Source organism: Leopardus geoffroyi, chromosome B4 (assembly GCF_018350155.1).
Source record: "Leopardus geoffroyi isolate Oge1 chromosome B4, O.geoffroyi_Oge1_pat1.0, whole genome shotgun sequence".
Taxonomy (NCBI): Eukaryota; Metazoa; Chordata; class Mammalia; order Carnivora; family Felidae; genus Leopardus; species Leopardus geoffroyi.
This window is the reverse complement of record NC_059341.1, coordinates 58,248,045-58,274,645: the sequence shown is the minus strand read 5'-3', so window position 1 is coordinate 58,274,645 and position 26,601 is coordinate 58,248,045. Positions and strand designations below refer to the sequence as shown.

Genomic DNA, 26,601 nt, shown 5'->3' with positions numbered 1-26,601 from the left:
AAGTTGACAAACACATATAAGGTTTTTAAATTATTTACTTATTTTTAATTTTTGTTTTTTAACAGTGTTTAAATTTATTTATTTTGAGAGCGTGAAAGAGAGAGAGAGAAAGAGAGATCATGAGTGGGGAGGAGGGGAGAGGGAGAGAAAGAATCCCAAGCAGACTCCCTCCTGTCAGAGCAGAGCCCAATGTGGGGCTCAATCTCAGGAACTGTGGGATCATGACCTGAGCCAAAGCCAAGAGTCAGACGCTTAACTGACTAAGCCACCCAGGTGCCCCTTAATTTTTGTTTTTTTAATGTTTATTTTTGAGAGACAGAAAGCCTAACCAAGCATGCTCTAGCAGGGGAGGGGCAGAGAGAGAGAGGGGGACAGAGGATCCCAAGCAGGTTCCATGCTGTCTCCCAGCAGAGAGCGCGGTGTGGGGCTGGGACTCACGAACCGTGAGATTATGACCTGAGCCGAAGTCAAGTCGGATGCTTAACTGAGCCACCCAGGTGCCCTAAATTATTATTTAAAAAATGTTTTAAGGGTACCTGTGTGGCTCAGTCAGTTAAGCATCTGACTTTGGCTCAGATCTTGATCTCATGGTTCGTGAGTTTGAGCCCCCACATCAGGCTTCATGCTGGCAGCTCAGAGCCTGGAGCCTGCTTCAGATACTGTGTTTCCCTCTCTGTCCCTCCCTTGCTCACGCTCTGTCTCTGTCTCTCAAAAATAAATAAATGTTAAAAAAAATTTTTAAAAATTAAAAATGTTTTAAATTGAAGTATAGTTGGCAGTATTTCATTAGTTCCAGGCATATAACTTAGTGATTCAACAAGTTCATATGTTGTGCTATGCTCACCACAAGAATAGCTATCATGTTACTATACAAAAAATATGGAACGCTTCAAAAATTTGTGTGTTCTCTTTGCACAGGGGCCATGCTAATCTTCTCTGTATTGTTCCAGTTTTAGTGTATGTGTTGCCAAAGTGAGTACAACATACAGGTTTTTGAGGCTGTGCTAATGAAATGGATGTAGGAGATAAATGGACAGAGATTAGGTATGGATTGGTATTTGTTGATGAGACTGAGGGAGGTTTAGATGGAAAAACAAATTTTGTATTGGACGACTTGAATTGGAAATGTGTATCAGACGTTCCAGTGGAGGGGTCAAATGAACAATTGGATAGGTGAATCTTTTTTTTTTAATATTTATTTATTTTTGAGAGGGAGAGGGAGAGGGGGAGAGACAAAGAGAGAGAGGGAGACACAGAATATGAAGCAGGTTCCAGGCTCTGAGCTGTCAGCACAGAGCCCAGCGCGGGTCTTGAACTCACAAACCATGAGATCGTGACTTGAGCCAAAGTCAGACGCTTAACCGACTGAGCCACCCAGGTGCCCCCAATAGGTGAATCTTGAATTCAAGAGTGAGGTCTGTGCTGAAGAAGTATGAATATGTTACTCCATATTATTCTATTAACAGAGTTGAGAAGGTCTAACTACTACCTACCTTATAATACATTTTAAAAGGTAAAATTAATAAATTCCTTAATAAAAAATTAAAAGTGAATAGAATATACAAATTACTCTAACCTTGATGTGGGGCACTACCAGTTTTATCAACAGTTAAATGCTGGTAGAGAAGCAGGAAGACATTAAATTTTTGTATTGAATACCTAGAAAGTCCCGTGGAGTTCAAATACCCATCTCGTCTTCTACAACTGCTGGACAAACGTCTTTCCAGCAGAAGCTTGAATGCTCAGTATTGGAAGGGCATGTGTTTGCCTCTCAGGGCAGGCAATGCTAGGTTTAAAATGTTCTTCCTTTTCTTGAATAGATATTTTCCCACTCACAGTCTTCCCTCCATTTTTACCAAGTGCTGCAGTTTCAGACTTAGGAGAAGGTCCAATACTCACTCTTTGTAAAAAAAAAAAACAAAAAAAACAAAAACAAAAACAAAAACAAAACCCCTCATGTATTTTGAGATAGCTGTTTTGCTTTCCTTGTTTCCTAGGTTAAGTATTCGCAGTATTTTTAGTTGTTTCTCACGTGTCATGAGTTTAAGTCCTCTGTCCATTCTGCTTACTCTCGTTTCTGGAGCATTTTTCTGCATTCTTCTCCAAGCATGGCACCTAGCAGTACTGTGTTCCCCATAGCACTATGGCTGTGTTTCAAGACTGAGTGAAGGAGGCCTTTGGCTTCCATTTTTTAGATGCCATACTTTTGTTGATGGGAACCAATCCAAGGTCCCTATGATTTTTTTTTAAATAAAATAACCTTTAATTTTATAATAGTTTTAAATTGTAAAGTTGAAAGACAGTATGGAGTTTCCATATATTCTCCATCCAGTTTCTCCTGCTGTTTACATTTTATATTACTGTGCTATGTTTGGCTCAACTAAGTAACCAACATTGGCACGTTGCTATTAACTGTCTACTTTATTTGGGTTTCCTTAGTTTGTAGGGAAATGTCCTTTTTCTGTTCCAGTATCTCATCCAGGATACATTCTACATTTAGCTGTCATGTCTCAGTACTTTCTTCTGAAGTGTAAGAGTTTCTCAGATTTTCTTTGTTTTCCATGACCTTGGCAATCAGGTATTTTATAGAATGTCTCTCAATTTGTGTTTGTCTAATTTTTTTTTATGATTGTACTGAGGTTATGGGTTTTAGGGAGATCACAAAAATGTACTATTTTTTACTATATCAAGGGCACTTACTGTCAACTTGACTTATCACTGACACTAACGTTAATCACCTGGCTATGATTTCTCTATTGTGAGGTTACTTTATTCTCTTTCTATACTGTACTCTTTGGAAGAGCAGTCCATACTCAAGATGTGAATAGTTAAACTCCATCTCCTTGAGGCAGAGTATTTACATAAATTGTTTGGCATTCTATATGGGAAATTTGTCAGTTTCTCCCATTTATCTATTCAATAATTTATTTAAAAATAGTGTGGACTCATGGATATTTGATACTTTGGATTATAATTCCATACTATATTATTCATTTTTTGCTCAAATTGTTCCAGCTTTGGCCATTGGAAGCTTTTGCAGGTTGGCCTCCATGTCCATTTGACATACCCCCACCATTTTATTTTACCCTATTCTTTTAAAATCTGTGCTTCTCTCACTCCTGAATCTCCTATCTTATATTGTGCTGTCGTTGAGGGGGGGCGGTTGTGGGTATAAAAACAAGCTTTATGATTGGTCTCGTTAAATTTCACTTTCTTAGAGCTTCCTGTTATCATCATCTCTTGTCTACTAGAGCAATAGCTTCTTCTTCTTTTTTTTTTTTTTAAATGTTTATTTGCTTTTGAAGGAGAGAGAGAGAGCATAAAGGAGGAGGGAGAGGGAGACACAGAATCTGAAGCAGGCTCCAGGCTCTGAGCTGTCAGCACAGAGCCCAATGCGGGGCTCAAAGTCTGGAACCATGAAATCATGACCCAAGCCAAAGTCGGAGGCTTAACTGACTGAGCCACCCAGGAGCCCCATAGAGCAATAGCTTCTTATATGGTTTCTGAATTTCCATTCTGACCACCTCCCCCTGTAGTATTTGGTTCTTTGAATATCGGCCAGAGTGATCTTTCCAAACAAATCCATTATGTCTCTTCCATGTATCAATGCATAAAGCTTTTACTATTGCTTATGTCTCTGATTTCAACTCTTAACCTTGATATCTTTCACTCAGTATGTTTCAGCCAAATGAGTATGCTCTCCAAGCTTATCCAAATGAGGCCTTTTAGCATTGGTCCTCTCAGACTGGAATATTCTTCTCTCATACCTTCAAATGGCTGATTTTTTAACTTGCTATTGAGCCCTTAGCTCAAATGCCACCTTTTCAGGAAGGCTTTCTCTTGAATTCAGTCTAAGGTAGCTTCAGTTTCTCTTTATCATAGTGCCATGTTGTTGTTTTCTTCATAGCAGTCATCATGACAGGATATTTTCATAATAGATTTTTTTTTAGCTATTTATTATCTTTCTGCTTCTCCCACCATTAGAATGCAACAGGGTCTTGTATCTCTTGTTCATAGCTATATCTTCAGTGCATAAAGCAATTCCTGGCATATGTGAGAGGCTCAATATATATTTGTTAAATGTCAGTTGCCAGTGTCTTCTGAGTAACACTTAATCTTTGAGGTCTCCATAATCTGGAAAGTCCTGTGCTATGATACCTTTTTTTACTTCGTGTTATTGCCTGTTGTAGGATTGTATTGTACAGTTCTGATTAAGATTGTATAATAATTCCTTAGATAACATGTTGTGCCTGTCCTAGTGAATTTTCATCTTAGAAAATAAAGTCAGCCCTGTTTGCATCAACACTTGCTTCTAGCCTATAAATCCAGGCCCTCCCTGTGTGCCCCCATTCCTTTGTAGATCACCAAGACAAGATGAGAAAGAGAAAACGAGGAGCCACCCAAAATTTTCCTTCCAACTATCAATTATGGTAGCTGTTCTCTCTGGATATAGTTGTCTAGCATTTTATAACCTTAGCTATTTATATTATTTTTCAGCTGATATCTCTGCCTTGACCTCAACAAAATCGTCATGAGGTATCTTAACTGATGCCCAGTATGGTATATCTGATATGTTCTTTATGTTACCACTTTCACCCATTCTGACTCCTTATGTTCCTTATTTCCTGGTCTTAATGTTCAAGTTATTTCTTTAATAATGAGTGTCTCTTTGGATCTACATGAAACTCAGCAGTCTGTTACTATGAACTATATTTTTCTTTTTGCCACATTTTTTTACTCTCCTTGGACTCCTACACAATTACAGAATTAATAAAATATTTATCAAGCTTCTCAAGAAAACATGTTTTACTGTGTTAAGGGATATGCAGTTAATTGGATATATTTGATACCAGATTTGACCACCAGATAGCTTCCATGAGATACAGAGGGACTTCACAGTCCCTATAAAATCACTTACTAATTGACAATTCCTCATTTAAGTCAATGACTCATTATCATTTTAACTTAAACACAAGCATTTTGTAACAGTATGAGTACTTGTGACTTGCTTCCAGTTATAATGGGAATTGCAATAGAAACTAACACTAGCCCATGGAAGTGCCCAGTAGAATCAGTCACTACGTTTTAATCTCATTCATTCAGAGAGTGGGAAACGTTATCATCTAGTGTCTATTTTTTTGTGGTGTTGCCTTTGTCTGCTTCCTTTGGAAACATACTCTCAGCCTCTGGTATTTGCATCTCTGAGGTTTATTGTTGTGTGCTCTTGGGAACAATACCTATGAGGGGTGAGGGAAGCAGGATGGGCAGATGGAGAGTTTGAATTGAGATGCAGTTGCAGCAGAGGACACAGCCAATCCTATGGGGAGCTCTAGAGCTGGGCTGGCCATTCGGAGTTATCCTGAGTTGAGGTAGGGGGCTATCCTTTGTACCTCTTTATTTAGCAGTCATTAGACATTTGCTGCCCCTGGGGAGGAGTTTAGCCTCCAGCGAGGCAGCTCCCTTCAACGGAGCCAGTGCCCAGAGAGGGGATCAGCTGTGAGCTGTTAGCATTCAGTGCTGCCAGCAGCTGGGACAGTGAGTGCTTCAAACTGAAGGGAAGATCTTTAGTTGTTGGGTGAATAGTACACAACAGCATCTTCTACAGGTAAATTCGTATAAATTTCATGTCCCATTGCTAACTTTCTATTTCTGTGCCATTTGCATTCACCCTCGAAATATTGCATTCCCATTCTTGCCCAAGCTCCTGCATCTACCTCGAATATGTCCTTCAATTTCCTCATGTATAGAGTGGGAATCATAATACACACACATGCAAACACATATACACACAAATACAGTGGCCTGGCTGATAGTTGAATGGTTAATAGGAATGTTTCTTCTCTTCAGACTTTGAAATGCATCTTTAACTTGGCTAAGTCCCTAACGATTAGGTTTTACAGACCCCTATTCCTCTGTTTGAAAGGGAATAGTTCCTTGTCTTTTATCCTAGAGATATTTCAAGAAGGTTGTAGCATTGAAATATGAAATGTGTTTAGAGAACCTTGAAATATCAGCAACCTCCTATCCCGAACTAGCTCAGTTCCTCATACCTCCCTGATATCCACTTCCTTGTTAAACACTAGTTTAAAGACTGTAGGTTTCTGGAAGCTTCTCAAATTTCTGAATATGGAATAATAAGTGAAGGATTTACTGACCAAGTCCTGTATTTATAGTTGACAAGAAAGCAGTACATTTTGCAGCTATTGTAGGTAGCACTGTACTAGGATGGGTGTTGAAAAAGCCTGCTTTACCGTGTTATTTCAAAACAGTTTTTCCTATAAAGAAAACTCCAGTCTCAGCCTGTTATATTGATAATGCACAATAGCATCTGATTTGAGTCAATACTGATTATTGTGCAGCCTGGCCTGCTAGGAGATTTTATCCTTCCTCCAGCTATCCAGTCTCAGTGCTTCTTTATCAAACATCTCTAAAACTATGACAACTCATTCTTGTTCTAGCATCTTACATGTGCTGAACAAAACGAACAGATACTTGAGTCACATCAACATCAACAATGTATGTCCCTTCTTTCTTTCTAGCGACCTGTTTTATATAAAGAAGAAGTAAATTGTCTCTCTAAGATATGACAGAATCAAATTGGTTTGGTATGCTAAGGCAGATCACGCTTACTGGCTGGTACTATGGATTCAATCAGTGATCTTTAGCAGGGTGTGATGAAAATCACTTAATTCATGTAGTATCTTAGGTATTCATGGAAAGAAAGTGATAATATGGTAACCATTATACCATTTTTCATTTTTCTCTTTATTTCCTGGCCCCGTCTTGTCCTTTTAGGTTTTGAGGCCCATAAAAGATGTTTTAAAAAACATAGCACAAAATGGAAAAAATTTGAAAATTTGGGGGTGCTTGGGTGACTCAGCTGTTGAAGCATCTGACTGTTGACTTCAGCTCATGTCATGATCTTGAAGTTTGTAGGACTGAGCTCCATGTTGGGCCCTGCACTGATGGTGCTGAGCCTGCTTGGGATTCTCTCTCTCCCTCTTTCTCTGCCCCTCCCCTGCTTGCACTTTCTCTCTTTCTCAAACATTTTTTTAAAGGCTTCAAAACTTGTATATTGTAATGTCTTATGGAAAGAAATGGTTAGCATATGATATCTCAGATCATGTCACTTTGTAGAATACTTCTATAGCTTCTCCTCTCCCTCAGAATAAAAGCTAATGTCCTTATAATACTTATGATCTCCTGACCCTTCCCATTCCCTAGTTACCTCTTTATGAACCATTCCACTCCTTGTTTCCTCTCCAACATCTACCCTAGTTTTCTTCATATTCATCTAACTTACTGGGATGGCTCCCACCTCAGGACCTTTGAATATGCTCTTTGTTCACACACTTCTCGATTAAGTGAACGGTTACTCTCTTACCTCCTTCAAGCCTGATCAATTGTGACCTCATTAACTTCTCCTCTTATGACTTTTAAACTCTAAAACAGCAGACCTCCCCCTACTGCCCCAACCCCTGACAGTACATCTGTTTTCTTTGCTTTATTTTCTCCTTTTATGCACCATGTTCTCATACACATATGCTTAATTATTGTGTTGATTGTATTCTCTGCTCACTAGAATGTAACGTTCATGGGTGCAGGGAGTTTTGTGTGTTCTGTCCACTCACAAATCCATAGTGCCTAAAATCATTCCAGAAACTAAATGAGTGCAAATAAAAGGACATAATCTACATTGAAATGGACCTAACAAGACAGTAAATATAGGCTGAACTGTGATTGATGTAGGATTGCATTTTACCAGTATTCAAAATGTGTCTCTTTGACAGGTCTCACGAGCTCAAATTGTTTTTCAGAAGTACCTTTGTATCTGTAAAGCATTTACCTTCCTCTGTTAGCTACTTTTACTTCTTGTTTTGCCTGTTGCAGCATATAGTTCAATTTTTCACACCTTGTTTAGACTTATGTGTTTACTGTAACTCTACTGTTTTAAGTTTCCTACCTCCTTAAATCCACAAAGCACTTCAAGAAAGGATTTCCATGTATTATATTTTTGTTCAGAAGGCCTTATCTCAGGCAGACATATTTGCCTATTTTCTTTTTTATTAAAAAAAAAAGTTTTATAATCATTATACATGCAGAAGGGTGTTTCAACAGACTGGGTTAGTATCTCTCCATGAAACCACACACAATAAAACAGTTTCCTAAAAAAAAGTTAACAATGCATGAAATGCTGATACAGTGCTTCAGAACACTTAATTATTTCTTTTTCCCCCCATTGTTTATCATTGTTTTGTCAACTTTCCATATCACTACCCACAATGCTTTGGGTTCGGTTTTCTTTGAACATTCCTTTCCTCTGAACTTGCCATGAACTTGTGCCTGTAGCATGCCGCCACAGAATGCCACAGCCACTTTGTAAAGGGGAAAAATCAACGCTTTTGTCATAAAAGATGCTAAAAACCAAGCTCATAATATAAAATAGTAAACACACTTGTCCAACAGCTGTTTTAGGTTGAAGTATGGTTCTTGGTTTAAAAGAAGGTTAGTGTAATAGTTTGCACATACTCCAGGAGAATCAGGAATTTAGTGTGTGTAGGGAGGAGGAAGAGAGAAAAGAATTATGTTTCATAAGATTAGGTGGACTGTAGGAGGAGAAAGATTGCATGAATACCAAATATGATACAAGAGAGGATGGAGCCCCTTATCACACATGCAGTGTAGGATGATGTAGAGGATTATTTGTTTTATACAGAAGGACAGAGGAGGGATTTTTTTCTTTTCATTTCTGATTACTTTTCTGCTTCCAGGGTTATATTAGGAAATTATTGTTCCTTTCATCAGTGTGTCAGGAGAGAGGCTCTGGATTGGGAAATAAATCCTGGGTTCTCATCCTAGCCCTACCGGTGGAAAAAAGTAAATGGGAATTTCCACGGTAAGAATTCTTTCCCGACTTGCAACCTCAGATGATTATCTGGTAAAAGGTGGATCCATGAACTTTGTGGGATGTGGCCCAAATCATAGCAAAGTCATGTTTTTCAAAACCAGGATATGCAGTAATTTCACCTATATAACAGGTCATTATATTTGACTTACTGAGTTGTATGAGAGCTGTGGCAGGGCTCCAAAAGGACCAAGAATAATGTGGGTCAAACCGTCTCTTCAGGATTTGCTAGGAGACTGAGAAATCTCATTTGTGTGCTTATTTTGCAGCTTGCCTCTCTCTCACCTGGAGAGGGTATGTGAGGGGCAGAGGAAGGAAGAGTATAATAGGATTGATGAAGAGTCTGGTAGTGAGAATTCCAGTTTAGAGAATTAAGGCTGCATAGGTATTGCTCTCGTTCTTCCCTCTTCTTCACTCCTGCTCCCACAAAACTCATGTGGACAGGATGTGGGGGAACCACTCAGGGAGCTTGGTGTATGGGCTGGCCTATGGGAGCATAGGTTCTGGTGCCCATCATAAGCATGCAAAATCAGAAGGCGAGAGCCCATGGCAAAGAGACAGGGATGCAGTAGGAACAAACCCCATTTCCACAACTAGTAGGAAAAAGTTGTGGTCTCTTGGAGGTTGGTGATATGTGAATCCTCTAGAAGGGAGCCAATTATGGTGTCTTCAGCCACTGCCTCTCTCCCCACTCCCACCCCTACTCTGAAGAATTTCCTGTCCAGAGGAAGACACCCTTAGCAGAAAGACTAGAGCTTGGTGGTCTGATGTTGGAGCTGAGGGGGTTTCTTCAGTCAGCATTTATGGCATTGCCAGTGCCCAAGAACCACAGCAAGGTGATTCTCTAGGGATTCATAAAACACACACTACAAGGAAGAGCCAGTATTGGGACACTGGCCAGTAGCAGAATATGGCTGTCCAAGCTGAGAAAGACTTTTTTTTTTTTTTTAGTCCTTTACCTCTTGCCTTTCTCTTCTTCTCCATTTAGTCAGCAGTCTAAATTTGACTCAGATTTTTACTGACTGAAATTTCAAATTGTCCCCATCTAGGATGTTTCCTTATTTAACAGATATTTATTGAACAACAGGCAGTATGTGCAGGGCATCATGCTAGCACATATATTTCCTGATTTCAAGGGCTATGTCTAGCAATGAGTTATCCCTCATTCTTGTTCTTAATGCAATTTTAATCTTCTCAAAAAGATTGACAATTGCGTAGACAGACAATTTCCACGTCTGTAAATCCAGTTTAAAATATGAATATTCCATTCCCACTTGAGTGAACAAGGTGAGAAGGAGATGGAGCTAGGAGTGACACAGGAATAAACATGCTTATGACAGTCTTGTTAGACAGATGGAGGGGAACCAGCACAGCAAACCAGATCACTGTATATTATTCGTTGTGATCTTCTCATTTAGTTGCTGAGTTGTTTAATTTTAGCTCTTGATGGTGCACCATAAAGGAACTGCTTTTGCTCATTTGTTTTAGTAAATATTTATTGGTCACATACTATGTGTAAGTCATTATGGTAGATGCATGTCTTTCCTGCCCTCAAGAAATGTAGAATCTAGTGGAATAGAGGGATTCCCTTGGTACAGATTCCCGCAATATTCAGAAACATACAATCAGTGAGGTGTGAATGGGATTAGGAATCTCTTCTTGAAAATGATAAAGACCCAATTTGAAATAACTTAGGCAAAGAGGATATTTATTGGCTCATATCACGAGGAAGTTCAGGAAATGACACGTTAGGCACAACTAATATCATCAGGACAGAGTACACATCCCTCTTCCCATTACTCTGCTCCTCTCCATATTAGCTTTGTGCACAGGCAGCTTTCTTCTTACAGAAGCAGCTCTAGGCTATGACACTCTTTTAACTAGTATTTCCAGAGAAAGAGTGTATAGTGGTGGTGTTGTTGTTTGGTAGGCCCAGGAGGTTTCTTATGACTGGCCTACTTAGGATTCTGTGCCTTTTTTGAATCATTCAAGGTGGCCAGGGAGATGGCATGCTTCCATTGAGCTGTCCTCAGTTAAATACCTCCATGTTTTGGAGTGGAGGTGGCTGGTTCCAGTCAAATTGCTTGGAATGTATTCTCTAAAAGGAAAGGTGTCCTTTTACCAGGAGAGAATGGAAGGGAACATATGCAGGCAATACCACATCTCCATTAGTTGGTGGAGGGGCAGTGCCGAGAAGAGAGGGGTCTTTCTGGTGAGTGCAGAAAATGTCCAGGAAGTAGTGCTAGTAATAGCTCAGCTTTTGAGATTTCAACAAAGGGTCTGTTGGGACACAGAGGATGGCTTCCCTCTCAGGCAGAGGAGTCAAACCATGACACTTCCAAGGCTCAAACAAATTCATACAACGCCTTGTGACTCTCTTTCTATACATAGCCCTAGCACCTTGAAGGCAATCTATTCTCTGTAATTGTTTTCCTCAATTTCTCCCTTACCTTTCCTTCCCCACCCTGATCACTATTCCACTCATACCAAGTCATTTCTACTACTCTGGTAAAGGACACTGATGACCTTCTCATATGCAGATTGTGTGGTCTCTTTGCAGTGCTACCTGACTTCATATCTCATAGTGTTTGACACTGTGATTCACGTCCTTCATCTGGGAAATTTCCCCTCTCTCAACTTCTGAGACACAGTTCTTTCCCTGTTCTGTTCTGTCCATGTGTATCTCTGAATAATCCCATATTGTCAGTGACATTGGACATGGTAGACCATGTCCTTGTTCACATTTAAGGGGCAAGAAGCTAGCATTTCAGGTTTAGGTTGAGTTTTATATAGAAAACAAAGATTTATAATGAGAGAAGTAAACTTTTGGGGAAGCATATAGAGAGAACAAGGCATACAGCTTGGTCTGCATAATTTACAAAGAAGGTCTAATGTGGGCAGAACTACTGAGAAGTCACCGAGATTCAGGAAGATGATGAGGGGCGCTACTACATTTTCAAGTGTAGGGCTGCAAAATGAACTTGGGTTCTTACTTCTGTGATTTCCCCACCCTCCCCCTCAGTTTCCCCGCATAATCAGCCTTACATTTAAAACATCAGAGAATTCAATATTGATTACTACATCACAACCTTTAAATGGACGTCTATCCTTAGCACTCTGTCGTGACCAAAGCAAGATGAACAGTTCATCCTTAGCCAAGGGGCTGCTCTTATCGAGTTAACTCCCATGATCCCCTTCAAAAAGAATATTACTTGTTGATTGCTTCAAAAAGCATGTTTCGAATGTCTGTTTAACAGTACTTTTTCTTCAGTCCAATTGAAAACAATTTTAGTAATTTTTCCTACTCATTTTTGTAGAAACATCCCACTTTGCTGTGGCCAACTTCTATGAGTAGATAATAAGCCATATGTGAGTGTGTACTACAAACCAAATCGGGTGTCTTTTGGTGCTAAAAGATAAGTCTGTAACATTTCACCCATGGAAAAATCGTTAGAAACTAATACATGTTGAATTTTAAAAGGTATTATAGATTTGCCCTGGATTTTAAAAATATTTAGTGTTAATATGTCATATCATCTGTTTGCTTAATTAAAGCCTTAAGCACTATTTTAACCATCTGAAAATAATCACCATGATTTTCAGGCTTTTAATTTTATAGATCATAAATCCTATCAGGGCATTAACTTCTGATATTTATTACCTGACATTGTCTTCATATAGATTTTTTTAAATTTCACTTTAATTTTTGAAGTATGAATATAGTTCTTTTAAGAAAATTAAACATGAAATTTTTATTACAAAATAGTCATTATAGATTGAGAAATCACCGGTGAGCAAAAAAGAAGCAAATAAAATTTGATTCACAAATAACAACTGCTGAATGCATCTAGACATTCCAGGCTTTTTTGTGGAAATCTAGGTTTTTTTTTTTTTTTTAAATAATTGGATCAGTTGTATGTGTATATTTTTTCCCCTTTAATGAAACATGGGGGCACCTGGGTGGCTCAGTCAGTTAAGTGTCCGACTTCGGCTGGGGTGGTGATCTCGCGGTTCATGGGTTCGAGCCCCACCTCGGCTCTGTGCTGACAGCTCAGAGCCTGGAGCTTGCTTCGGATTCTGTGTCTCCCTCTCTCTCTGCCCCTACCCTGCTCATGCTGTATATGAGCTCCCCCCCCCAAAAAAATAAATAATAAACATTAAAAAAATTAAAAAAAATACATTATGTACGTCCTTAATCTTGTATGCAACTTGTTAAAGTGGAACTTTTTTTCCATGACCTAATTACTACTATGAATAGCATTCTGTCATCAGGGTTATTTTAAAAAATACAAATTCTCATATCCTATTGCTTTTTTAAACAATATTTATTTTTGAGAGAGAGACAGAGACAGAGACAGAGAGAGAGAGAGAGAGAGAGAGAGAGAGAGAGAACATGAGTGGGAGAGGGGCAGAGAGCCAGGGAGACACAGAATTCGAAGCAGGCTCAGCACAGAGCTGTCAGCACAGAGCCCAAGGCAGGGCTAGAACCCACGAACCAGCGAGATTATGACAAGCTAGAGTTGGATGCTCAAACAACTGAGCCACCCAGACACCCCTTATTGCTTTTTGATAATAGTAATAACAGCTAACTTTTACTGGGAGCTTCTCATGGGGTAGGCACTGTGCTCACTCCTTCTATATATGTGATTTGACTCCTCACAACAATTTCATGAGCTTCCTGGCAATATCAGTCTTTAATGGACAAGAAGCTAAAGCAAGAGATTTATAATTTTGACCAAACTTGTAGCACTAGTAAATGGCAGAACCAACATTCAGATCCAGGTCTGTGGGCTCCAGTCTGTGCTGAAAACTACAATAAAATACAGTGAGGACGTTTGGGATATATGTTGTAAGATGTCACATTAAACATGCTTGCTTGTTCAGTGTCCTCAATCTGCTAGTCTTTGAGATTTCTGAGATGAGGTAACATTGTCACGAAGCTTTGAGGGAACCATAAGCCAGTGGAAAGAGTGGAATAATTTCCCCCGGTAATCAGATCTTGAAATCCTGCTAGAAAAGCACTAGAAAGTACATTGTTTTGTTTCTTTTCTCTGCTTGGGCTCTGTTACCAAGCCCCCATACCTGTCTGACTAATTTTCAAGAAGTACCATTATCATCATAAAATGCATTATCAAGTACCAAGTCATTTACCTTAATTCTTGCCTCTCTAGCCAGTTATTAGCAGCTAGTGTGGTATACTTGAATATAACTTCCCTGTGAAAGATAGAAATTACCTTCTTGGGTACCAAGGAATGGATAGAACTTTCATAAGAAATGTAGAAAGTGATGGGAACTTTAGCATCAGTGGGCTATTTAATAGATTTAGCAATAGAGTTACCTCTCAGTTATCATCTTCTCAATGAGCTTTGTCCTGAGAAGTGAAGCATCAAGCCTCACAGTCAGAAGGGTCTGAGTTTGAACCCCAGCTTTACCAATTGCTAGCTCTATAATCTTGGGTATATTGCATAATCTCTCAGAGCCTGTGTTTTATCATCTGAAATATACACAGAGATGGGTAGATGTACACTGCTTGGCTGTAGTAGACCAAAGAATATGACCTTTTTCTTAAAAACAATACTAAGACAGCTTTCTGCTTTGTATTTGCTCTTCTGTGGGATTGGGGAGCACATTTTAACCATCTTTTCTGCAGTAAAGCTGAATTTTGGTTAAATTCCCATATGGAAAAGGTAACTTAATTATACAATTTTCAAGCATAAAGACACCTCAGATATAATCCATTTCAACACTCGGATTTCAGATATGACTAGATTTGTGGCTCAGAACTGGCAAGTAAGCTGATTAGTGGTAGAACCAAGACCCCACCATGGTTGTCTATCTTGGCATAAATAATAAAGTTACTGCTGATGGCTGTCAAAGGAGATAAAATTTACAAAGTTTTATTTTGTGAATGGTCTTTGAAAATGAGTTTTTTTTTTTTGCCAGACAGACCTCTGTAATCCAAGAGGCTAGGAAATGTAGTTGCTAATGCATCAACAAGGAGAATACAATAAAGTCAGAAACTGATCTCTTAACTCCAAGGACTGGGATCTTTGTAATGAAGCAAAATTACTGTCCTCAGCAGAAGACCGTAACTACATCAATGTGTGTGTGGTACTGTTTTTTTTTCTGTTTTACCTCATAGAGTGGATATTTATTTTACTTTTAGGTTTAATGAATTTTACATATTAAACACACATACTCATAAATATCATATACATGAAATTAGAATTTTCTTAACTATAATTTTGTTGTGGTTAAATTTTCATACTAGTTTTTGAAAACTTACCTTCTTGTCTTAGTGGTAATATAAGTGTGGATTTACCACTTTTCATAACTGTATTTTGAAAGCTTTATAGTCCTTTAGAGACAGACTCCCTGGAAGCCTTGCCAGTCAGCAAACACACAAGATTAATAACATGAATGATTTGATGATTTTGGCATCTTGTAAAAATTATGCATTAGATTTTCTTTAAAGAAGTGTAACATGTATTTTCCACTTTGAAATCTTTAACTTTTAGCTCATGTTTCAAATAGACTATTGGTGTGTACTTAAATTGCTCCTCCCAAGATTTTTTAAAAAATGGTTTGATGAGTGATAATGTAAATTTTAGAGTAAAATGCATGGTAAAAAAAACTGTGTTAATGGATTTGGCTTTTTGGAATAACATTGATTTTTCTTTTAAAACTTCAAATTTCGTATCAGTGAAAAATTGATAACTAGTAATTTCACCTTCACTTGACCTAGCTTTTGAAACAGTTGAAAATGCCAATGACAGATGTAGGGTGTGAGTGTTTCATTATGCAACTTGTCCCCTTTATTGAGTTGCCATTTGCTGAACTGGGAACAATATATATGTCACGTGTTGTGCTGGATGTTGTTTTTAGGATCCTTTAGCTTTTTTGTTTGTTTAATTAAATAAAAATAATGTGGAGGTTTATTGACAAAAACATTTGTATATTTGCCTGCATTAGACATTGTAAAGAACATATTGCATGATCCACAAAACATGCCTTTTTATAAAGGCTAGCATTTTGAAGTGGAGGTATTTGTGCTCATGTAAAGTTCAGACATACATATGTGTGTGTGTGTGTGTGTGTGTGTGTGTGTGTGTGTGTATAATTTGTTCCCCCCAAAAGAGCTAGTTGAGAAAGCAACATGCAGTGACTGTATCATTGTAATTTCTTTTGTAAAAGCTTTTCTTTTGTGGGTCTTCCTCACCCCATTCCCATTTGAGAAATATTGAAACCAATTCATGTATTTTTACATTTTGAGTCAGAGACTATTCTAATAATGAAAATTAGTAACATATTTTTATTTCTCTCTACATAGAGTGCACTATCCCAACCACTTTTTATACGTGCTAGCTCAATTATTCCTCGAAACCATGCAAGTAAGTCACTGAAGGTTATTTATCTTGCCCAGGGTCACACAGCTAGTAAATGGTAGCATTGGTATTTGAACCCAGGCAGTCTGGCTCTACCCTCAACCAATTCACAGCACTACTCCCAAGTTGCAAAGTACTTTTAGAATGATGGCTTCCATATTTATAAGACCAATTCCATGGTGAACAAATTATCTTCTTAAAAGAAGGATTTAAATTTTAATTTTTTCTTAAGTTTAGCTGATCCTTATCATGAAAGGACAGCTCTCTGCTCTGTTTAGTTGCCACATTGATTTTCAAAATGGACTTTTTTTTTTAAAGTTTATTTATTTATTTTGATAGAGAGCTGGGGAGGGGCAGAGGCGGGGTGGTGGTGGGGGGGAGACCGAAAACACCCCAAGCAGGATCTGTGCTATCAGTGTGAGCCCAATGTGGGGCTTGAACTCACAAATCAGGAGATCACGACCTAAGCTGAAAGCAAGAGTCAAGACACTCAACTGACTGAGCCACCCAGTTGCCTCTCAAAATGGACTTTAAGCTTGATGAGACAAAAGAATTTGTTTTGAAATTTGAAATTTTGAATACAAAGCAATTAAAGGAGCATAAATTTTCCCAAGTTGTTCAGATTGGTCAGGATTGTAGTACTGTTTGTTTTTGTGTAAAATCAGGTTTTTGCCTCTTGTGATAATAGCTCTCAGTGAAGTTAACAGAATTTGTGTTAAATATAATATGGAGAGTTATAATAAATAACACAGTCAGAGCTTTTCCTTTCTCTTACAATACTGAATGATTAATTTTAACTTTCTCTCAAAAAAAAAAATCTGGAATGCGATGTAGTATTTGGGAGGTTTATCAGCACACACCTCTGCTGTTTGTTTTTCAGTCAATGTTCAAAATCACTACCGTCAGCAACAGAGCCCTGAAAAATCAATATGTAGGCTCTTAGACTCCTGATAGGGGTGTAAGGGCAGGGTTGGCTACCTCTTTAATTTGCCCCCTGATGTTCGCGAGTTCCCTTCCGGTAGCTTTTCTTGAGATAGGAAAAGGAGGGAAGTTTTATCAACCCCCAGTGGATAATTCCACCATTGTGAATTTCTGCCTGTTAGTCTTTTACTGTTACACACATTCACACCTCATATATTTTGCTCTAAAAGCAGAACATCTGAGATGATTCTGTGGTTGAAAAAGATCTCAAAGAGATGGAAGATAGATTTAATGTTGCCATTTTTAGATAATGCTGTAAATAGAATGGCAGCTGTCCTCGGATGCATAGCAGATATACAGTACATATGCTGAATAGGAACAGATAAAAGATTGCACTCAATTAATCCTCATGAAAAGTAGCATTTTAACCATGGAGTCAGTGATCGAGTTTTTCAGTACAGTGTACTTATTCTGTACCCTCACATGATACAATACCATGCTTTGAAGGTGATTCAAGAAGGGAGAAGTTTACTAACATTCTCTACTAAGTTTAAAGCAATCTGTAAGATCTTATTTATTTGACCTTCCCTCTCTTTTTTTTTTTTTTTTTTTTTTCAACGTTTATTTATTTTTGGGACAGAGAGAGACAGAGCATGAACGGGGGAGGGGCAGAGAGAGAGGGAGACACAGAATCGGAAACAGGCTCCAGGCTCCGAGCCATCAGCCCAGAGCCCGACGCGGGGCTCGAACTCACAGACCGCGAGATCGTGACCTGGCTGAAGTCGGACGCTTAACCGACTGCGCCACCCAGGCGCCCCTTCCCTCTCTTTTTTAAAAAATCCTGTAAGCAATGCAAATCTACAAACTTTTCTGGAACACCTATTATGCATAATGCATTCTTGGTGAGGTGAGGGGAACAAGAACTATTTTTTGTATAGAAAAGGCATAGACAGAAATATTTCATGTAAGAAGAATGTGACAATTGGCAGAAGTGAATTTGGATAGATATCTTTAGTTCAGTACCAGTTGAACATTTATAAAACAACACCTCCATTTCAAGTATATTGCTTGTAGGTACTGTGGATACCAAGATGAATTAAACCAGGCCCCAAGGAGCTTTCCTTCAGGGAGATGGCATGTAAACTAATCATTACATTTAGTAATTGAATATATAGCTTAAATATTCAGAAATAGTAGAGGAAGGGAAGATTAATTCTCCTGGAATGTGTTGGGTAGTAGGGATAGGCTTCAGAAGAGGTGATGACTGACCATGATTTTGAGGCATGGATAAAAGTTTGGTAGATAAACAATGAGAGATAAAGTCAATAGAAGAAGGTGAGAGTGTTACAGAAAAAGGGAATATCATGCCCAAAGATAAGGAAGCATGAGACTACATGGAGTTTTGGACACCGGATAGTCTGGGGTTAGCTTTGCCATGTACAATCTCTCTGCATTCTTGGAGGGTGTCTGGTGTGTTCAACAAAGACAGGGTTGTAAAAGTCCAAGCCAAAAAACAAAGTAAATTATATATGTAAACTTTGTATGACAGCAACTTAAATGAAAGCAGACCCGGTTTTGGATCCAGACCCTGGAACTTGTTGTTCTGTGATCTTGAGCAATTTGCCACACCTCTTAGGCCTCAGATTTTCATTAAAAAATGGTGGTTCTGATATTTAAGATAAAATAGTGCATTGTCTGATACCTGTATATAATGTCGACTTTAATTATCACTGTTTGAATTTTTTTGGTTGACCATCTGATGGTGGTATTAGTGAGGGATAAAAATACAACCTGACTGCATCAATGTAGTGTACTGCCATTCTTCCCATGAAGTCTGGATTGTAAATGATGTGTGAGAGAAAATTGAAAGAGCTCTGAAATAGGAGATTGGAGACTGAATTCTAGTTCTATATTTGCCACAAACTAAGGCTGGTGAGCTTGACTGAAAGTGTGCTTGCTCTGTGAGTTTATTCTTCTCTGAAGGGCTGGGGTTTGTCCTAAATGTCTGCCTGACTCATGTCCTAGCTGCTATGAGTAGTTTCTGAGGAGCAGCCCAGCCACTTGAAAGAGATAAGCTATACAACTTAATTCCAGTAAAGTCTTACTAAAACAGAAATTGGCCTATATAATTTTTCTGCTTGGGGAAAAATTGTCTATAGCAACCAAACTCATTTCAAAGAATGGTGGTTTCCCATTGTTGTAAAAAAAAAAAAAAGACAAAATACAATTAGTATCCCCTAAAAATTCATTAAACATGCAGAAAGGTGTTTGGTCAGCCTTGCAGTTTTACTCAAAGGTCAAGAATGGGAAGAGTGGAGTGTGGTTTGATGCTTTGGGTGTATGATGGTAAGATTGTGGTTAGGCATGCTCCCAGGGACATCTGTTGAGATTCTCTGCATCAGAACATGCAAAAAACACTAATTAATCATGTTAATGATTGATAAAGTTTATATCTTGAGAAAACTTAGCTGGCATTGACTAGGGAACATAGTGCTTCTTTCTATAAATTAATGGTAATACTCATGAATAGGGAATATTCATTCACAAAGTTCGGAGAGATTAACATCCTAAAGAATATAGTAGTCAGTAGGGCCACAGTCAAGGAGTGTTAACTCCAGATTCCAAACCACAGCCCTTTGATATTACTTCCTCTCATGACAAAGTCTAACTGCTATTTTCACTGTACATTAATTCTGATATCATTTTGGAGTTATAGCATGTATGGCTCTATAGTTTCTTAATGTAGACAGTCCTTTCTCTTTCTCCCCTCTACTTCCTTGCTTTGTTTCCCACGTTAATCTGGTCACCAGCCACTTATTGTACTGATTATCTTGTAATTGAAACTGTAAAAGCCTATGGCAGGTAAACCTATGGCGGGCAGATGGTCTCCCCAGTATGTCAGCTGTCTCGGATGTGGGTTGTTTTTTTTTTTTTTTTTGTTTTGTTTTTTGATACTACAGTGTGGCAGTGTGGTCTGGGAACACACACACACACACACACACACACACACACACACTCACTCACTCACTCACAAAGAAAAGAGCCCAGATCATACAATTTGAAATTTAACAGAATGTATTTGCTAACACTTTTGAAGTTGCCTTAAGACGAAAATTCATTATGGGAGCATCTTTTGTGGAGCATGAAGTGAAAGAGCAGGAGGGGAAACTGCAGTGTTGGGAAGAGTGTGGAGGTTGTTACAACAGATTTTTCAGTAGCAGTGTCTGTGCCTTTGGTCTTTTGGTGGACTTCTTCCTGGGGGGGGGGGGGGGAGGCAGAAATGCCCCCAAGCTGTTGATTTCTTCTGCTTGTTCTCATAGCAGCCTGAGGGGAAAAGTGCTTGTTTAAACACTAATATATTCCATAAAAACCAACAATTATGGCAAGGCTTTTTAAAAAAGAAAATTACATTAAAGATGAATGAGGGTATATTGAAATAATTATGTTTTAAGGTGCGTAACATTAAAAGATATTGAATAGAATATTGACTGTTTTGTGGAAATAGCAATAATGAGATTCCTGTCACCTAATCTTACAATAATTGGGTTATTACTATGCAAATGAAGGTATTACTTTAAAAAAGTAAGGAAGCAAGACAGATCCTTGAGGCAGTGCTTTATCTGTTCTTAAAGCTGTGCTGTCAGTTCTTCTTAGACTGAAGATCCTTTTCCAAACAATTTGGGAGATGCTCATTTCACTATTTGCCCCTGAATTTCACTAGAATATTTTTCAGCTGCCACAGGTAGCAGATTGGTGGCTGGTGATTTTATTTTATTTTATTTAGCTCTTTGTGGAACCCAAAGGAGTAATTAAACTGTGTAATTATTGCCCACTGTCTTTTTTTTTTTTTTTTTTTTAAGAAATGAAATGTTGTGAATTTTGCTGCCAAAGATACATGCTGGAGCCCTTATCTCTGCTTTCCATACATTTCTATCATTATTGTGTAGTGTCGGGTGGTACCCATACACCTCAAAAGCCACCAGGTCATTCTGGGCTAGCAGATCTCCTAGGACACCTTTGTGGCTGAGGAAGCGATTCTGTTAGTCCTCAGTCACACTCAGATCAATAGTCCATACATTGCTGTCACCACCATGTCCATTTAAGCTCCTATGGCACCCATCAAATGAATAGAAATATTTGGGACAATTGCCACTTTAGTTCATGACCCAGGTAAATACCTGTGTGTTCAGCAGGGAATAGTATTTCAAACTGTTGATTGCTGAGGCTTTGGATGAAAGGTGATTATATTTCCTGGGAATGTCGTATGGTTTTTATACAACACCACTATACGAAATGTTCTCCGTGTAAGGAAAGATGCAAAGCTCCACTTTAGAAGTGCCCTAGCATTTTTACATAGAGAAAGCATCAAACAAAAGTCTTGGACTGAGCCTTATTGAAACCTCACAATGGATTTTTTATATTTTAATACTCTTTGGTAGTATACTGGATTCATCAAAGCAAGCAGATTTGAGGAAATCATGAAAAACAAATTTCATTTACCAGGTACTTCTGGTTCCAAGGATTAGGAGGTCAATAAAATATAAGCCTTATCAGTTTATTTCAGAATCAGTTGAGACTTGAGAGACTTGATAAATGTCATCAACAATTGCTCTTTCCCTTATGTCTGCCCATAGTTGTTAAGGTAGAACTAGGCTCAGAGTGGCTACTGCATGTGATATTATATTCATGCCATTCTCTGTCCGGTAGAGAAATCCTAGAATAAAGTTGTATTTATAAGGGTACAGATTTGTTGTGTCATAGTTTTTAGGCATGATTTATCGAATGTAAATAACATTTTCAAACAGTTTGCCATCCTGAAAATATTAATTCTAAATCCTTTCATTTCCATAATGCAATTAATTTGGTTAGCCTCAATCAATCGATATAGGAAGAGAGTTTTTATTAGATCTTTGTGGAAGGGATATTTGGGAAAAACACAGAATTGTAGCACATCGTTTGGGTTAGAATAAGTTATGCTGCTGTTATAAACAATCCTAAAGTCTCATTTACAAACCTTGTGAGTTTAGGTGACTCTGCATGTTAGCTTTGCTTTCTGGACTTAATTTTAAGGTACCTCCTTATATGCCTGCTTCCATGAACTCCCAGGCCAAGGAAGAGAGGATTGGAGAGCTGAGCACTGGCAGTTACTTTACTCCAGAAGTGACCAACATTACTTCTCATATTCCTTTGCTAGAACTAACTATATGGTCACTCCTAATTTCATTGGGATGGGAAGAGGAGAGCCAGATATTGATCAATATTAGCAATATTGATCATATCCAGCATTGACTTATTTCCTTAACTGTGAAATATGGAACATTACTCATGGTGTGTGTGTGTGTGTGTGTGTGTGTGTGTGTGTGTGTGTAATTACAGCAAAGAGTGTAATGAATGATTTTTATTAAAAACAAAGGATTTTTCTCCTATTCATTGATGGACCCATTTGTTTAGACTTCCTTGGACCATGCTTAGGTTTTATGGAACAGATTGTACTTTGACTAAGGTCACTGTGCAGTCAACCTTTACAGACAGGATTATATTGAGCTTTTAAACTGTAGCTGTAACCAACTTGCAATAATGATAAACATTGCCGAAGAATGCCTTTGTCCAGTTGTGATGAGAGTTGGTGACATTAAATGCAGTTAACGGTTACTCAGGTTGGAAAGGGGTTATTTGATTTGCCAGAGAAGGCAACATTAGAATCAGTGAATTCTTCAACTCATTCTGCTAGAATCTGCAAAGAAAAGAGAGTGTGGCTTTAGTATAATGAATGCATTATCTTTATTTCATTTTATTTATGTATTTATTTATTTTTAGAGAGTGAGAGAGCACAAGCAGGGGAGAGGGACAGAGGGAGAAGAGGGAGAATCTTAAGCAGGCTGCATGCTCAGCACAAAGCCCAACGCAGGGCTCAATCCCACAACCCTGGGATCATGACCTGAACCGAAATCAAGAGTTGGATGCTCAACCAACCAAGCCACCCAGGTGCACCACCCCATTATCTTTTTAAACAAAGTAGAATATTTGGAGCTAATAGGTGTTTAGCAACAGTAACAGAAGTTTGTATCTAATTTACCTTTTGGGGGTAAGATGAAAACAAGGGTGTGTTTCACCTTGAGGGGCAAATATTTTACCATTTGGATAGAACAGCTTCCTGTCATCCTCAGAAGGTAACCAAGTAATTTCTTTTAAATACCATCATGAAATCATGAATTTAAGCATATTTGCTGAGTTTGATCTATTGCAATTCCTAGTCTTTTTGAAGCCTCAAATTGTCTCACCCTTGTCTAATGGAAATCTCTTCAGGTTTACTCCTGAGTACTTTTGACCTAACTGTAGTCATATTTGATAGCGTCCTTGGTATGTGGCATGTCAAGATGTTCTAGGTACATTTTGTGCACATCCTGCCCCTATCTACTTCTCCATCTACTTCTTGTTTTCTAAACACTAGGTATGTTTTCTATGCACAAGCTACTTGCTTGGTCATTATTTATAGGCCTAAATAGACAGTGCTGTTTTATGTGAATTTAGAATTTTTACTTCTAGTACTCAAGTATTAATTTGGGGCTATCAAATTTCATGTCAAAACAAAGACATTTAAAATGGTCCCAATATGCCTGGGTGGCTCAGTTGGTTCAACTTCGGTTCAGGTCATGATCTCATAGCTTGTGAGTTTCAGCTCCTGCATCAGGCTCTGTGCTGAAAGCTCAGAGCCTGGAGCCTACTTAGGATTCTGTGTCTCCCTCTCTCTCTCTTTCTGCCCCTCCCCTGCCCATGCTGTGTCTCTGTCTGGCTGGCTGTCTCTCCTCTCTCTCTCTCTGTCTCTCAAGAATAAATAAACATTTAAAATTATGGTCCCAGTATATGTGGTGTCTGTCAGAAGTTCTAATATTTTTAAAGAACTACATTTCAGCCATGGAAGAATATCATCTTTTAGCTATGAACTATAATGTATACATTTAAAATGTTTCTGATCTTAGTATTTCTTTGGCTTAATACGGTGGGCAAAGTCTTTGTTCATAGTTTATATTTGGCTCCCTTTTGTCTAGTGATGATATAATCTGCCACAAGTTACTGTGTTTATAGACTCTTATGCATAGAGTTCTACCTTTATTTTTTAGCATGATTGCTTCCTCTTGATCACCATTCACCAATGTGTATCCGCTGCAGTAATTCCCTCAGAAGTTGGCATATACATTATATTATTTATGTATTTCTTTAAAAATTCCAAAATTATTTTTTACACAAGAGTGAACATTAGGAAAATTTCATCATTTTACTGCATATAGTCCATTTCATAGTTGGTTTACATGGTTAATTACACTTGTAGAGACTGCACCACAAAGTATTGTTTGGCAATAAAACATAACATTGGCTTGCTCAAAAAATCCTTTTTAGGCAGAGCCTCATCTGTGAGGATTTCTTTTCCTTAATATGATCAGGGAATAAAATGCCCCTACTTAGCTGTGTAGGAGGAAAGAGGAAGTGTAGGATCTAAAGTTTGTGTGTGTGTGTGTGTGTGTGTGTGTGTGTTTAAGAAACTTGGTTATGTATAACTTTGGACTGCCCTTGTTGACAAGAATGCCAGGACCAGTCTGAGTGACTCTGACAACTAACTGTTTCATCTTTTCAGAAGATGGTGTTCTGTTCATCTGAAATGAATCACCTGGACAGAACCTTTCTGATAACATAGAGATCTTCCATTCCACTTATTTGCTTATCCTGTTTCTTACTGTTTGGAGTCTTCTAGAGGCTCTAGGAATAACCAGAGGCCCATGAGATTAGATGTATTATTGGATCACAGTTATTTGCAAATGATACACAAGTATACTGCCTCATTATTTTCTTAAAGAAATTAGGGCAGTATTTGAAAAGCAAGTCTAACCAGATTTAGTAATAAAGGAAAATACTATTTCACATATCCAGCCATTAGAGATAGGGCAGATTGTTGGCTTGACTTTGTCCAGTGCTTGCAGCATCTTATCTCTGCAATTCCCTTAGCTCTGCCGTCCTCTCTATGCCAGCTTTATTCTTTTTTTTTTTCAGTACAGTTGACTCACAGAGTTACGTTAGTTTCAGATGTTCAACACAGGCATTCAATAAGTTTATACTATGCTCACCACAAGTGTACTTATGACCTGTCACTGTACCACACAATTACAGTATCACTGACTACATCACCTATGCTGTACCTTTAATTCCTATGACTTATTTCATAACTGGAAGCCTGTACCTCCCAATTCCCTTCACCCATTTTGCCCATCCCTCCACCCACCTCCCCTCTGGCCACCATCCGTTCTCTGTATTTTTAAGTGTGATGATTCTGCTTTTTATTTGTTCATTTATTCATTTGTTTTGTTTTTTAGATTCCACATATAAGTGAAATAAATCATATAGTGTTTTTCTCTGTCTGACTTATTTCACTTAGCATAATACCCTCTACGTCCATCCATACTGTCACAAATGGCAAGATCTCATTTTTTACAGATGAGTAATATTCTATCATACACACACACACTCCACATCTTCTTTATCCATTTATCTATCCATGGACACTGAGGTTGCTTCCATATCTTGGCTATTGTAAATAATGCTGCAATAAACATAGGGGTGCACATACCTTTTGGAATTTTCATTTTCTTTGGGTAAATACCCAGTAATAGAATTCCTAGATTGTGGGGTGGGTGGCTCAGTCAATTAAGCGTCCAACTCTTGATTTTGGCTAATGTCATAATCTCATGGTTGTGAGGTCAAGCCCCATGTTAGGCTCTGTTATGAACGTGGATCCCACTTGGAATTTTCCCTCTCCCTCTCTCTCTCTCTTTCTGCCCCTCCACCACTCGCATGTGCACTCTCTCTCTCTCTCTTTCAAATAAACATTGGAAAAAAAGAATTACTAGATTGCATGATATTTCTATCTTTAATTTTTTGAGGAACCTCTGCACTGTTTTCCCATAGTGGTTGCACCAGTTGACATTCCCACCAACAGTGCACAAGGGTTCCTTTTTCTTTACCTCCTTGCCAATACTTGTTATTTCTTGTCTTTTTGATTCTAGCTATTCTGACAGGTGTAAGGTGATATCTCATGGTATTGATTTGCATTAGGATATTCTATGCTTATGTATTGGAGAAATTAATATTGTTAAAATGTCCATATTACCCAAAGCAATCTAAAGATTCAATGCAATCTCTATCAAAATATGAATAGCAGTTTTCACAGAAGTAGAACAGATAATCCTAAAATTTCTATGGAACCACAAAAGACCTCAAATAACCAAAGCAAGCCTGAGAAAGAACAAAGCTGGAGGTATCACAATCCTAAATTTCAAGATATATTGCAAAGCTGTAATAATCATAGCAGTATGCTCCTGGCACAAAAATAGACACCTA

At 38.3% G+C, this 26,601-nt stretch overlaps 1 protein-coding gene and 1 non-coding gene across 8 annotated transcripts in view; one reads left to right on the top strand and one right to left on the bottom strand.

Annotated features, from left to right (window-relative positions):
* The window catches only part of SOX5 (SRY-box transcription factor 5), a 1,013,293-nt gene that overhangs the window by 110,583 nt on the left and 876,109 nt on the right, over positions 1-26,601 (top strand). The gene's annotated exons all lie outside the window — the stretch shown is intronic.
* LOC123592268 lies at positions 874-980 on the bottom strand. Its single transcript, XR_006709666.1, has one exon. It is a non-coding gene; the product is annotated as a U6 spliceosomal RNA (small nuclear RNA).